The following is a 14,345-nucleotide window of genomic DNA, read 5'->3' on the forward strand; positions in this document are numbered from 1 at the left end:
TCGAAGGTCAGTGTCTCTCTCCGGGCGTCCAAGTTTTTTCTCTACATGCCATGAAATAGCGAATAATGATAAAAGTGGCGTTAAAGACCAACAATGAACACACCAATCATTAGATATCCTTCGCGTTTCACAAACAGATCATAGTTTTGTTAAACATAAATATTATTATTTGAAATTGAATTTGACAATAGAAATTTCCTCGAATCGTTTAATGGTGAATCCGGATAACACTGTAATATGTGCCGCTGGATATAAACGGGCTCAAACTTTAATAATTTTCAACAACTAGTGGAATAGATATTTTTAAAGCAAAACTATCTTAATGTTTTGTCAGCTACCTTTAGGAAAGCAATAAGTAATGAGAAGATATATAAGATTTCCAAGGATAAGGTTACATTTCTTACTCAAAGTCGACACCTAATAATGTAGAATATCTATTTCCAATAGAAAAGAGTAATTCTGAGAATAAATAAAGCAATCGCTATTCAAAAGGAGCATTCGCTAACTGAGAAGACATGTTTGGAGGGTTGAGATCTCGAAAAACATGTTAAACCCCGCCGCAATTTGCCCCTGTCCCAAGTCAGGGGTCTCTGGCCTCTATGAGTCTTTTATTCTTAGTTTCTTGTGTATAATTCGGAGTTTAGTATGACGTCCATTATCACTGAACTATATATAATATACATTTTGTTAAGGGACCGGCTAAAGGACACCTCCGTGTGTGGAAGTTTCTCGATACATTGAAGACCCATTGGTGGCCTTCTGCTGTTGTCTGCTCTATGGTCGGGTTGTTGTCGCTTTGACACATTCTCCATTTCCATTCTCAATTTTATGTCTTTGACTAGCAATACTTTGAACCACTGACAACGGTCTCTTTAACGATCCCATGCTCAAAAATGACAAAACTAAAGAACAAAGTATATTGTCCCTGCTAGCCTGAATAGTGTAGGTTTCAGCTCGAGAGTTCCCACTAAAGGCATTTGTTTTTTTAGATAAAAAGATTTGTGATACCCAGTCTACAAAATCAAACAAAAGTTCAAAATCTGACTCTCGTCTGTACTAATTGTTTCATTGGCAATTATACTACATTTTCTCATTATTATGTTGCTGCATAAATGTCTTTAAGGATGAAACTTCTGTTGGTGGTTACGGTTCGGAGATGGGCTATTCTGCCCTTGTCAGATTTCTCATACAAGTGTTTCTATATTAGTATTCTAGTTAGAAGAAAATAGCTTGCAGTTATCCGCTATCTCAAGAAGTTACACATTTGCATTAAATAACATGCGATGAAATAAACACTTGAAATGAGTGAAATTCTAAAGATGTCGTAGACATGTTGATTTATTAATTGATTAGGATAAGATATCTTGGTTTTCAGTTGATTGCATCCGTGTCGTTCTCTCACAAGTACAAATGAAGATCTCGATCATTGTTCTGTTTATTTTTGTGTCATTTTGTCACTTGTGGAGGGTAATCACACCACCTCGTCGTTTTATGAAGATCTCGATCATTGTTCTGTTTATTTCTGTGTCATTTTGTCTCTTGTGGAGGGTAATCACACCACCTCGTCGTTTTATAAGTACAGAAAATCTTGGAAAGCTCATTTTTAATTGTTTTATTTTTTCTTTAATCGAATATTACAATCGTTACACCATTTTCCAAAGTCATGAATGCTTGGCGCCTTAAACATGATTTTACCCTGTCACATTATGTATATATATCTATATATATATATGTGTGTCTGTTCTTATTTAGGAGCCTGTAAACCAGTGGTTGTCATTTATTGCTGTATATCATATTTGTTTTCCGTTCATTGTTTTAGTACATATGTCATTTTTTTTATTTGTCATTTTGGAGCCTTTTATAGTTGACTGTACGGCATGGGTTTTACTCATTGTTGAAGCCCGTGCGCACGTGGCGACCTAATGTAAATCTGTAAATTTCAGCGTCATTTGGTCTCTTGTAGAGTGTTGTCTCATTGGCAACCATACCATGTATTCATTTTTTTTAAATACCAGTTTATAGGTAGTCAATTGCACCAGAAAAAAACTTAATATGGGGAATTCTATATGTGCATGTACCAAGTTAGTAGCCTGTAAAAATCTGTATTCTTGCATTTATTGCTATGTATCATAATATTTTTCCGCTGTTGTTGTACATAAGTTGTTTTATATTTGTCATTTTGCCATTTTGAGGCCTTTCATAGCTTACTATATGTGGTGTGGGTTTTGTTCATTTTTGAAGACCGTACGTTAACTAATAGTTGTATAATTTTTGTGCATTTGTTCTCTGACCATGTCTCATTGGCAATCATACCAAATCTTCCTATATAAATATACTAGTTAAGCATGTTTTGTAAGGGAAACCCCGAACGATTACACGGTTAAATAACTGGTGAAAAACTTCATGGATTGTAGAGTTAAATTATCTCAGTGAAGTTAGATATGTCGATGTTTATCCAATTGCGTACCATATATCATTAATATAAGGGACCTATAATCATGATAATCAAACTTTAAATCGTGCCAGTAACATAGACGAAAAGTTCCAGTCGATGAACAGTCCACTATGCGGACTGTGGCGACTGGGCCATACTCTGCGGCATAGAAATGAGATGTTCTAATATTATTTCAACTGCATACCAAATATTATGACTGAGCAGCTTTATATGGGTCCATCTTTGATTGACAGACATTCAATCACAACTTCAACATTGAAAGTATATATAATATATAAGCAAAAGTTTCAAAATCGACCATGCATTCATATAATATTCACGGATATGAGTTTTGCTAATGCTAATACATCTGCAAGTTTTTGTTAATTAGTATCGTCCTGAATTTCATGAAATATTGTCCAGTGGACGTGAAGCAAACAACTTATATCCATACATTGTTTTTGATATTTAGTCTATTATATCATAACGCAAGAAATCAAAACCATCCAATAGTCATTTTTTTCGGTTTAAATCTAAACGTCATTCTTGTGTTGGTAACAGTTTGACATTATTACATTGAAAAAAAAAAAACCAACAGTTAATATTGTTTTATAAGTCTCACTATAGGTTATTAGAACAAAATGAGTATGGTTAGATTATTAAATGCATGTGTAAACCTAATATTATATGTAAAACTGAAGTTTCTTTTCAATTTCCTTCATTCTTTTTTAATGCATTAAATGTATGTGTATAGATAATTTGTCAAAGTTGTCCCATTCCTAGAACATGTACTATATTTTTCTATCTTTGAGTGGTTATCAGAAAATCCTAAAACCTTAGAACTTGTTGTTTTAGCATATGTTATTATCTGCATGCCATAACAGATTAATAGCTTTACTTTGCCTTTTAAAAACTGAGAAAAAATCTCAACGGCTCAGATCATGCAAGACTGTATCTTACTGATGTAAAGCTTAAAAAAATACAAATCATAATACTAAATTACATCTCTTCGCACCTTTTGATAAAACTGTTGCATATAAATGTTTAACTCAATTGATATGTATTTACTTAGTCGTTGCTAATGATATAAGTGCGAGAACTTTAGACGGTGCATCATTGAACTGAATTGACCTGCGTAGGCGTAGGTACAATAAAGCTGTCATTTCACTTATCAAGCTTTTAACCACATAACGGTAACCAATTCATCATGCATGCTGATTTTGAGCACGCGTCTAATCGTTACAGTCCCTTTAACAAATACCGCTGTTATAAAAGACCTTTAATAGATAATTCAGGAGCGTAGCTTACGTTGAGGCAACCGATGCAACTGCCTCAGTAAAAAAAAATCCTTCACTGTATTTTCTTTTAAATGATTATTGCAGCAAACTGGCTACTAAACAATAATGTAGCAACTTGTTATGTCTTGTTGGCGTGGTTGTTGATTCATACCCTTTACGAATTATTCAAGACTTATGGGAACATTTGAATTAACTTTCCCTCCTCTACTTGGAAATAGCCTTTACGGTAGTTTTCTGTAATTCAAGTTTGTCGGAGTAAAAGGAAATCGACAACAGATTTATTTTGTCCTACCCCATTGCAGCGAAAACAGTGAGTAGAATAGATGAGGATGCAACTCACGAGTCACCCGATCAAATCACTTTACCATTGAATTAGGTCAATTAGTTTATTTTGTGTCAGAATAATTTCTAGTATATGAGGGCCTGGGTGAGGTTTTAAGAAAACAGAAAAATCGGTCCTGAAATTAATTTAAATTTGAAAGAATATGGATTTAAAATGGTGCTAACTTATAAAATAAAGGAAAATCAAATTATTGGCGACAATGATTAAAAAATAAATATTTGATAATCCCATTCTAAGCATTCAAACCCTCATTTATAACCGTTGACATGTTCCCCTACGACTATGTTCATTGACTTTAGTACTAAACAAAACAAAATATGCATTTACATTTATATATATATTATAGTGCACAGAAAATAATTTATATGTTGTGGTTCTCAAGTTTTATTCTCGCTTTTTTAAATTCATAGTACGTTTTCACAAGCAGGGAATTTAAAATATTTAAAGGAATCACTAATTCCAGAGAAATATGTCTGTTAGTTAATACATAATGTCAGTTTGTATATATATAAAAAAAAAATCAACCGAATGCTGTTCATTTATAATGAAGACTTCAGAATAAAGTAAATCTTAGTTATTCCCCGGTTGGCATGTTCATCGTGAATGAAAAAAAAGTTAAAAATCATTCAATATGTAATTTCAAGACCTTCGAAGGAATACACCACCAAAACAAGTGCCGTGCTACACTTTACATATAGCATATGTTTTTCTCCTTGTTTATCCTGAAATTCGTTTGTTCAATCCAGCAGTCATTTTGTGGTGATTATCTATAATTCGTTGATTCGTGACCTACGACCAAACATATTATCATCACTAAACTTATTACAAATAAACCTTAATATTTGCGTTTTTTTTCTGTATTGAACATTTTGTACAGGTTTCTTCTATCCACCGAGCAAGGTCATGATATCTTGTGATATGACGTGTGATGTACAGCCAACTATATTAGAGTGTACTACGGCTTGGAAATATATTGGGAGACATTAGGCATTTGAGCTGGCTTTCTGCTGGGAACAGTATGTCAATATACATATATATATGTACATATGTTCCTGCTTTTTGTAACTGCTAGCAAGTCAGGAAACTGACTTTTCATTGGTTGTCTAATGTGATACCTTCACCGTCGTATTTTGTTATTTTTATAGCTTTGAGTATAGATAGTAAGGCATATAATAAACATTATTATGATGAAATAACATTGAACAGCAACTGTGCCCCCCCCTGACCCCCTGCCTCGGTATAAACAGAAGGCAAGCTACGCCACTGGATATTTTCAGCTTCCTTTTTTTAATCATTAATTAGAATATTCATTCTTCCGACTTAGGTATCTTGTTATTTAAAAAGATGTCTTTGTTTTAGATTGAATTTCTTTTAAAAATAGGATTTTACCGAAAAGCACTAAACTTAAATATTTTGATATACGTAATTCCAGAAACATCTCTTATTATTTATTATATGGGATGTGATATGACTGTTGTTTCTCTACTATCTATTACTATCTAATATTTGAGACCATTCAGGTAAATGGTATTTTTTTTCAATCAGATTTTCAATCGGTTTTGTCTAAAACTACTACATATAAATTCAACATATTTTTACTTAATATATAACATAAAAATATAAAATCAATTTACACTAGTACAAAAACTGTCTGTAATAAAAAAAAAAAAAAAAAAAAAAAAAAAAAAAAAACCCTCTAGATCTAAATAATCGAGGTCCCGAATTTACAGAAATTTAAATCCCGACATCCCGAAATTAGAAAAAATAAATCTTGGATCCCGAAAGGGTCAATCCCGAAATCCCGAGCTTATAAACACCTGATCCCGACGTCCCTAAAAAGTCAAGCCCTCTCCCTCTGCCATGTAATTATCAAAATTTTCCGAGCTTAAAAACACCCGATCCCGACGTCCCTAAAAAGTCCTGCCCTCTCCCTCTGCCATGTAATTATCAAAATTTTCGTGTTTATGCTGCACACAGCAGAATTTGTTTTCTTTCTTGATACTCAACCCAAACAACTCAGACTAAATGATCTCATTAAACATATTGCGGATAGCCATTTAATAAAAAATTAGTATAGAAACTAACTAACTAAAGTTTATTCAGTACAAAATCCAGCACAAAAGGATCATCGCTGAAACACTTGAGCACATATAAAAAAAAATTAAAAAAACAAACAAACAAAAATCATGAAACTGTTATTTGAATTATAGAAAAAAGATATCAGTTTTAACGTCGCACAAAGTGCTATAATATATATAGATACGATGATGTCTTAAAAACCTTTTTATTAGATTTTATGATGTAAAACGACAAATTCTATGCGTGGATTAAGTTTTTAGACACTATGAACGTTTTATTCGATTTTTGATGAAAACAGAGTCTCTGATGAAAAGACAAAGTGTTTTTAGCTTTTACTGAGAGCCTTAGTCTATACTGTGACTGTGTTATATATAGTAGTCTCAGGTCTATATTGTGAAAGGCGAACTATTTTAGATTTTAATGCTGCAAGCTTGTTATTCTTTTTACCAGTGCGAACGTGAGCGTGAGTGAAGTAATTTATTTTACAACATTTATCTTTAAGAATGAACTATTTTACTATTTTACTACGTAAACATATATAATCCCCCTGTATATATGTCCGGTAACTAGCCTATTAAACGCAACTAAGAATACATACTACAAGCTATACGTGCAACTAGAAAGTGATCCTGTATATATTAGTGGAGGATATAGTGTACATTTTATATTCCTACATTCGTGGTGGTGGGTTTTGTTCTACACGCCGTAGCGGTATGGTTGTCCTACAAAGGATGTGAAGATTTAAAAGAAGAAGTTTACCTTATCTCCCTTCCAGAACTATTTATAGGTGGCGCTGTATACAGCATGGATGCTGATTTGTTTTGTGCATACAGAGTATAGTTTCAGTAAATTACATCCACATGGCGCAAAATTATTTAGTAAAGTTGTTTGATTGCCAGAGGGATGTTACATCATATCTCAAAAGGTTAGGACTGAAATGTGGGCAGAGACAGAACAGAACAGAACAGAACATATTTTGGGCTCGCGGGTCTAAAATTATTTGAATTTTTTTTATTTATGAAATTTAGGATTTCTCTATATTTTTCTATAAATGAACTTTATCTTATACTTAATAGAAAAATGAAATAAGAAAATGGGGTCACCGTTCATTTACGCTCACAATCTGCCTTCGAAAGGAGCATACATTTTTGTTAATGTCCTTTTTTTCTGTTGAACTAATAGGAGAAATAGCGGCAATATCGAAATAAAAAAATAACTAAATTACAGAAATCGCTAAAATTTTACAATTATTTAGTCTATGTACAGCTTATTCGAAAACAATAAAAAATATAGGTCACCGATGAGTTAAAAAAGATATTTCAATTTTTATGCCAAAAAATGGCATTTTTGCACCAAAGGGAGATAATTTGAAGCTTTTTCAATGGCATCTACATTTTAAAAGTCTGCTGGGGCCAACACGAATTGATTTTTTGGAATGATTTTTGTACCATATGATAAAGTAACAGCTACTTAAGGTAATCAATAAAATTTGTAATGAAAAATTAATGTTTAATTTTTTTCTGAAAATCTTATACCCGCGAGCCTCCTTAAGGGCCCACAAGGGGCATACAGAGCATACATGAATAAGGAAAAAGAACATTGATTTGCATAGATACATGGATACAAACAATTTTTTTTACATACAGTTACAATACAATTACTAACTCATATTCACAAGATTTTACAGCCGAAATTCTGTCGGAAGGCAATATAATCGCTATGCGGATAATTTGGGCAGTTTTTGTTTAAAATTAATTATGTGGGTTCGTGGTCTAGTATTTAAGATCGATGGCTACAGTGCTAAAGGTCCCAGGTTCGATCTTGACTCGGGGCGCTGGAAATTCAGTACCATAAGTAGGGTGATTTTCATCCTCCCACACACATCTCGGGGACCTAGACCGGAATGGGTATCCAACCGTAGTCTAAAATCGGTCATCTTGTCAGTTCGTTAGGTATTTGTGTTTGAACTTACATAATGTAAGACATGGGGAAACTACGCATTGACGTCACTACAGCGTAGAAAAACAGTGTTGAATACGTTTTTTTCTGCACTTTTGAATAAAAAAACATTTCTTAATGTATGTTTTCATACACCTTATCGCTAATCCCGGCTGACCCGGCCGCTTGAACTTTTGACGTCAACAACAATCACTTTTTCATTGTGGTGTCAGATATTTTGCTTTATGAAGTCAAAATTTTATGGGAACCTGTGTGATATCCAGTAATAGCAGACAAATAGCGATAAGGTGTATTGTTGTTCCCAATTATTGCTAAAAAATGCCAATTTTCTAATGCTCATTTCGATCCTGATTTCCTTTTGTCTAAAAACATTCTAGAACTTCACAAAATACCACTTCCGGCATCCATTGCTTTGTGTACATTGTTAATGTTAATTATCACTGAACTAGTATATATGTAAGCTTCAAAGCTATGTCCGGCCTCAAATCTATGTCCTTTCAGCAAATCTATGTCCTTTTTAATATTGCGTCATAGACGTTCCAAATATTCATCCTTTACTGTCTTTTTAGTAAAATAAATATGTGTGGTTTCATTTTTGAAGGCGGCATACAATATTAACACATAAGTCATGTAAAGATTTTAACCACATACATGGAGAAATGACTTAATAAAAAAAGTCATAAGACCGTACTTTAAACAATATTATAAATACCAGCGAAATAATTTAGCCAGATTTACTTAACCATAAACTATATTTGAGCCCTTGCACACACATGGAGAACACATACCAACTTAATATTAAATTAAGGGAAATGACTTATATTATTGGAGGTTTCTCAACATCTTAGGAACGAACGAAAATTGCCCTAACTTAACGTTACTTGCCATAACGAGAAAAGAGGCAGAAATAATTTATTTAATAATATTGGACTATCGGCTGTGTTCTTCTTCCTTTTGAAATGTCTTTTATTTAAAAAAGAATATATACATGCTGTATTTTTTAAGACCATTTAGCATGTTTAGAGTCGTAGACATATCATACTGACTTGATATATATCATATAATATACAATTTATGGTTCAATCAATGACAGTTGGAAATCTTATTTATTGAAAAATTTTGTGAAAGAATATAAAATATTTAGACCAAGGACATTTATAAAAATATGCACCTTTCAACAAGAATACACAAAACTATTACTTTACGATTGGTCGAGTGCTCCTGTATATTTCTGTAACCTTTTCCTAATAGATAATTTTCTTTTAAATAAATAGTGGTGTTCACGACATATTTATCCAAGATACTCTTGAGCATGTAAATGACGCTCATGCATACGCTCATGCGTATCAGCAAGTCGGACTACTTGGACCTAGTGCACCTTAAGACTATCCTGTTCGGTTCTTTATTTTAGGAGACAGTCTATACCCAAACAATCCTCCTTTATTCGTTCCATATTTATAAAGGATGTGTCAATATAATAAAAGAAAAATACTAAACTTGTGTCATATTAATCACTTTTCAATCCGTTATCAAACGCTAATTAATCTTGTCGTGAAATTCATGGAATACTTGCCACTGAACGTTTAACATCAAACAATCAATCAAATACAAACCAGACGCGCCAATTGTTTTTAACATTAACATTACATAACAATGATCTTTTAAAATGGATTAGGCAGAAAATGAAAAGCATATATACGACATGTAAACAAACGAAACTCAACGTAAGAATATGTAACATTCAACAATAGAAAACAAATTGGAACACTAATGTTTACCCACAAAAATAAAATGCAAGGTTGCAAAAAGACTAAGAAATTAATAACTGTTGTCTTTAAACACACAGGTATATCGGAAGAAATTTATCGTGGATTTTATTTTTACATAATTACTACTCCATAACAATACGTTGGAGAGTTTCGTTCGTTCGTAAACTATGATGTTGAGAAACGTTTTATAAAACAAAAAACCTACAATGCCGAACTTATTAGATGGGCATAAATGTGCACATGGTGAAACAAACTGGAAAAAGGATTTAAAACATTACACAGATTTGAGGCCTTATCTTTTTTAACGGACATAGATTTGCAAATGACGTCACGATTGAAAATCGGACACAGATTTGAGGCCGAATCTTTTTTACGGACATAGATTAGCGATGGACGTCACAATGGGGCATAAATTTGAGAAACAGACACAGATTTGAGGTCGTACACAGACCTGAGGTTTACATATATATTTATTTAGCAGTCAGGGGACTTACTGAAATAAGTGATTTTTAATTATTTGAGTAGCAAATTCGAGGTTTTGTCACAAATTGGGATTTTGTAGTTTTTTCAAAATTTTAAACACATAGGTTTAAATAACATCTTTTAATTAGTAAAATTAAAAAATATGAACTTTTTGCTTCTTTTAAGTAGCAAGTTTTATGCCTTTGATGCTATCATTTACCTGAAAATTCTATTTTAGTTGAAAAAATGCTATAATAATGGCTTTACATAATGAACTGATACTTTCTTAAAAGATTTTTGACAGCAGTGGGAGTATTTTTCCTGTGAAGTTCAAGGTTTCATCTTTCAGATTATGTAATAAAATTCTACTGTTCTAAAAATGTACATGTACTTAGATTTTTTATTATTGGCCCAGTTTTCAAGTTGGTCCAAATCAGGGTCCAAAATTAAACTTTTTTTGATTTCATCAAAAATTGAATAATTGGGGTTCTTTGATATGCCAAATCTAACTGTGTATGTAGATTCTTAATTTTTGGTCCCGTTTTCAAATTGGTCTACATTAAAGTTCACAGGGTCCAAAATTAAACTAAATTTGATTTTAACAAAAATTGAATTCTTATGCTTTTTTGATATGCTGAATCTAAACATGTACTTAGATTTTTGTTTATGGGCCCAGTTTTCAAGTTTGTTCAAATCAGGATCCAAAATTATTATATTAACCCTTTCACCGATTTCTGCCCAGACAGAAGCTACTCTGAGACGACGGCTTCCCTGGCTACTGTTACTCAAGTGGGAGATCTTCATAATAAATGTCAATAAAAACTTGTTTGTAGTTATTTGTGTATTTATTTCATTCACTTACACCATGTTCACAGTTTTATTCATGTTTTAATAATTTTTTCTTCTTAAAATATTCAAATTTTCAAATTTTCGGCATTTTCTAGGTGAAATTCTCAAAATTCTGCTCTTTGACCCCAAATAGAAATTTTTTAACCCAAAACGGCAAAATTTTGAAAATTTTTATGAGGCTGTACAAATTCCTCACACTGAACGATGTCCATTCCAAGTGTTTTGTACTTAAAACGACATTTTATGTCAAAAAAGTATACTAGTTTGGCTTCAATTCTTCCATATTCTTTCAAAAAAAATGTTCCCTCATTTCAAATTCTCGTAAATTCCGTAAGTTTCCTCTGATTTTGACACGGTTTTCAACAAACGGAAGCGCCATGTTTACACTTTCATCCGGGTATTCATCAAAGAAAGATAACTCATGTTTGCACTGTTTTAAGCGGGAAACATAAAAGAGGTATTCCGATCCCGGTAAAACGGGACTCATCGTCAGCTGTCTGAAGCGTGAATCCCGGTAAACCGGGACTCATCGGCGAAAGGGTTAAGAATTGTGCAATAGCAAGAAATTTTCAATTGCACAGTATTCAGCAATAGCAAGAAATCTTCAATTGCACAGTATTGTGCAATAGCAAGAAATTTTCAATTGCTCAGTATTGCGCAATAGCAGTCAGAGCTCAGACATAAACAAGTCTATTTAAAGAAGTCAAAACATGTATTTATTATAAAAATGTGTTTTCAATTTAAGACTTATATAAGTCACAAAATGACAGACTTGTTTAGGTCTATTTATGTTGATGAAAAAACATAACTTGACTTGGTGGCCAAAGTACATCACCTATGACAGCAAAAATCTGTCTGAGAGTTCACAAGGACGTGAGCTATCTATATTTAATTATCTAATTGAACATCCTTACTAAACACAGATGTTTTACCTCATTAAGTGTGGATCCAGGTGGTTGCATTGTAAGGTTAATTAACATGATTCCCCCATTTTTTAGCCTCTCATTCATATTTTTCTTTAGAAGACAAAGCATTGGCTTTCAATGTTGTCATTATTTGATTTAGATGCATGACCTTTTTATAAATATGCGTGGGTCTTGAAGTTAACCAATTTTGGTAACTTATCGACTTGTAGGAGTCTATATTTGCAACTTTACGATTCTGGTCAATCATTTCTTGCTAAACAATATTTGACTTATTGAAGTCGTATTTTGTCTTGCATTAAAGGGAGACAAATCCTTAAACTTACAAATTTAGACCTCTATGAGTCAAAAGCAGATTCAGACTTATTTATGTCTGAGCTCTGACTGAATAGCAAGAAATCTTCAATTGCACAGTATTGTGCAATAGTAAATATTTTCAATTGCACAGTATTGCGCAATAGCCAGAAATATCTAATTGCACAATATTGTGCAATAGCAAGAAATTTTCAATTGATTGGAGTTATCTTTCTTTGTCCAGAATAGTAATTGAGTCAACTTAAATCATTGTTTTATACAATATACAATGTATATTCACTTTTACTACCAACTGATAAATTAAAACAATCTTTACCATTCAGTGATAACAAGCACCTTTTGTTACATTTTAATATTTTATGATGTATTTAAATGAGTAGTTATTGTTGCAAACTCCATTAGAAATTTGAATTGAGATCAGTTTTGGAAAAAGGGAAAGGGGTGTGTGAAAAAAAGGGGGGGGCGGGTTAAATTTTTCTCATTTGCTCAAAGGCAAAAACAAATTTTTAAGTTCATTAGACCACATTCATTCTGTGTCAGAAACCTATGCTGTGTCAACTATTTAATCACAATCCAAATTTAGAGCTGTATCCAGCTTGAATGTTGTGTCCATACTTGCCCCAACCGTTCAGGGTTCAACCTGTGCGGTCGTTTAAAGCTGCGCCCTGCGGAGCATCTGGTTGAGTTATCAATTTTTAAAATTTTATTACCAATCAACATTATCCAGTCAGTCTTTTTAGGCAAAATTTTTAGAAAATGGGTGAGGGGTACAAAAAATGATTTTACCAGAAGCATGTACATCCCATATCTCTTTTTTCTTTTCAAATTTCTTAGATATGTATTTTCTCAATCATTTATAACAAAGAAGTTAAAAAAATATGCATTTTGTTCTTCAAACACACAAATTTACAAAATCGACAGCATGGTGAATTTGACTCAAAAAGCATCAAAATATGATAAAACTTTCTTATATTAATACCTACCTATGTATAGTAATTTTAATTTAAACTTATTCAGATTCAGTGGTGGATCCAGCCATTTTAAAGGGGGGGGGTGGTTCCCCAACACAGAGTAAAGGGTGGATTCTAACTATATGCTCCCATTCAAATGCATTGATCGGCCAAAAAAAGGGGGGGATTCCAACTTTCGGAACCCCCCCCTGGATCCGCCACTGCAGATTGGTCCTCTTCATCTTAATTGAAAGTATGAACAATGATGAAAAAAAGTTTAATTGTGGATTTGGGTGTTTTTTTCATGATAATAGCCCAAAAATAGGTAAAAATTGATGAAAAATGGGAAAATCATGAAAATTTGATACTTTAAAAGGGCTGTAGCTAAACATTGCTAAAAAAGAAGTGCACCACCACATGATTTATAATGTCTTTACAAGACTTATAAACCCAAAAATCACTCAGAGGTGTGCATCCTTAATTCAATTTAAATATTTTCATAATTTCATTTTATTTCAGCACAATTACACTGTAAGTGGTCAAGTAACATCAAGCCAAGTAAACGTGTGCAATAATCCAAATTTAATTGTACGACAGTCTCCTGATTCATACAGCACACCTGCAGGATCAAATGTATCTACTTTGAAGCAACTCACAGAGTCCCATTGCATAACAACTGAAGAATATGAAGTCAATTATCCTATGGTAAGTTATCAGAGAGTGTTGGCAGTTTCTTAAAACGTTGGAGATTTGTTTGCCTCACCTACTATAGTAGAGGGAATTATGTTTTCTGGATATTTGTTAATTTGTAATCTTTTTATCTATCTATAGTAGAACTTGTAAACATGAGAATTGTATTGAAAGCAAATGTCAAAATTAATGTTCGTCTTATATTTGTAGGTCAGACCCAGACGTGAATTTCTTGACCGTCATTGTACTTAAACAAGTAGGTGCATCATGCATG

General features: G+C 32.7%; 1 long non-coding RNA gene across 1 annotated transcript; it reads left to right on the forward strand.

Annotated features, from left to right (window-relative positions):
- The first annotated feature begins 6,950 nt into the window (after positions 1-6,950).
- On the forward strand, positions 6,951-14,341 carry LOC143044308 (uncharacterized). Its single transcript, XR_012968627.1, has 3 exons — positions 6,951-7,079; positions 13,901-14,086; positions 14,282-14,341. It is a non-coding gene; the product is annotated as an uncharacterized LOC143044308 (long non-coding RNA).
- The last annotated feature ends 4 nt before the right edge of the window (positions 14,342-14,345 follow it).

This window comes from Mytilus galloprovincialis, chromosome 9, assembly GCF_965363235.1.
Source record: "Mytilus galloprovincialis chromosome 9, xbMytGall1.hap1.1, whole genome shotgun sequence".
Lineage (NCBI taxonomy): Eukaryota > Metazoa > Mollusca > Bivalvia > Mytilida > Mytilidae > Mytilus > Mytilus galloprovincialis.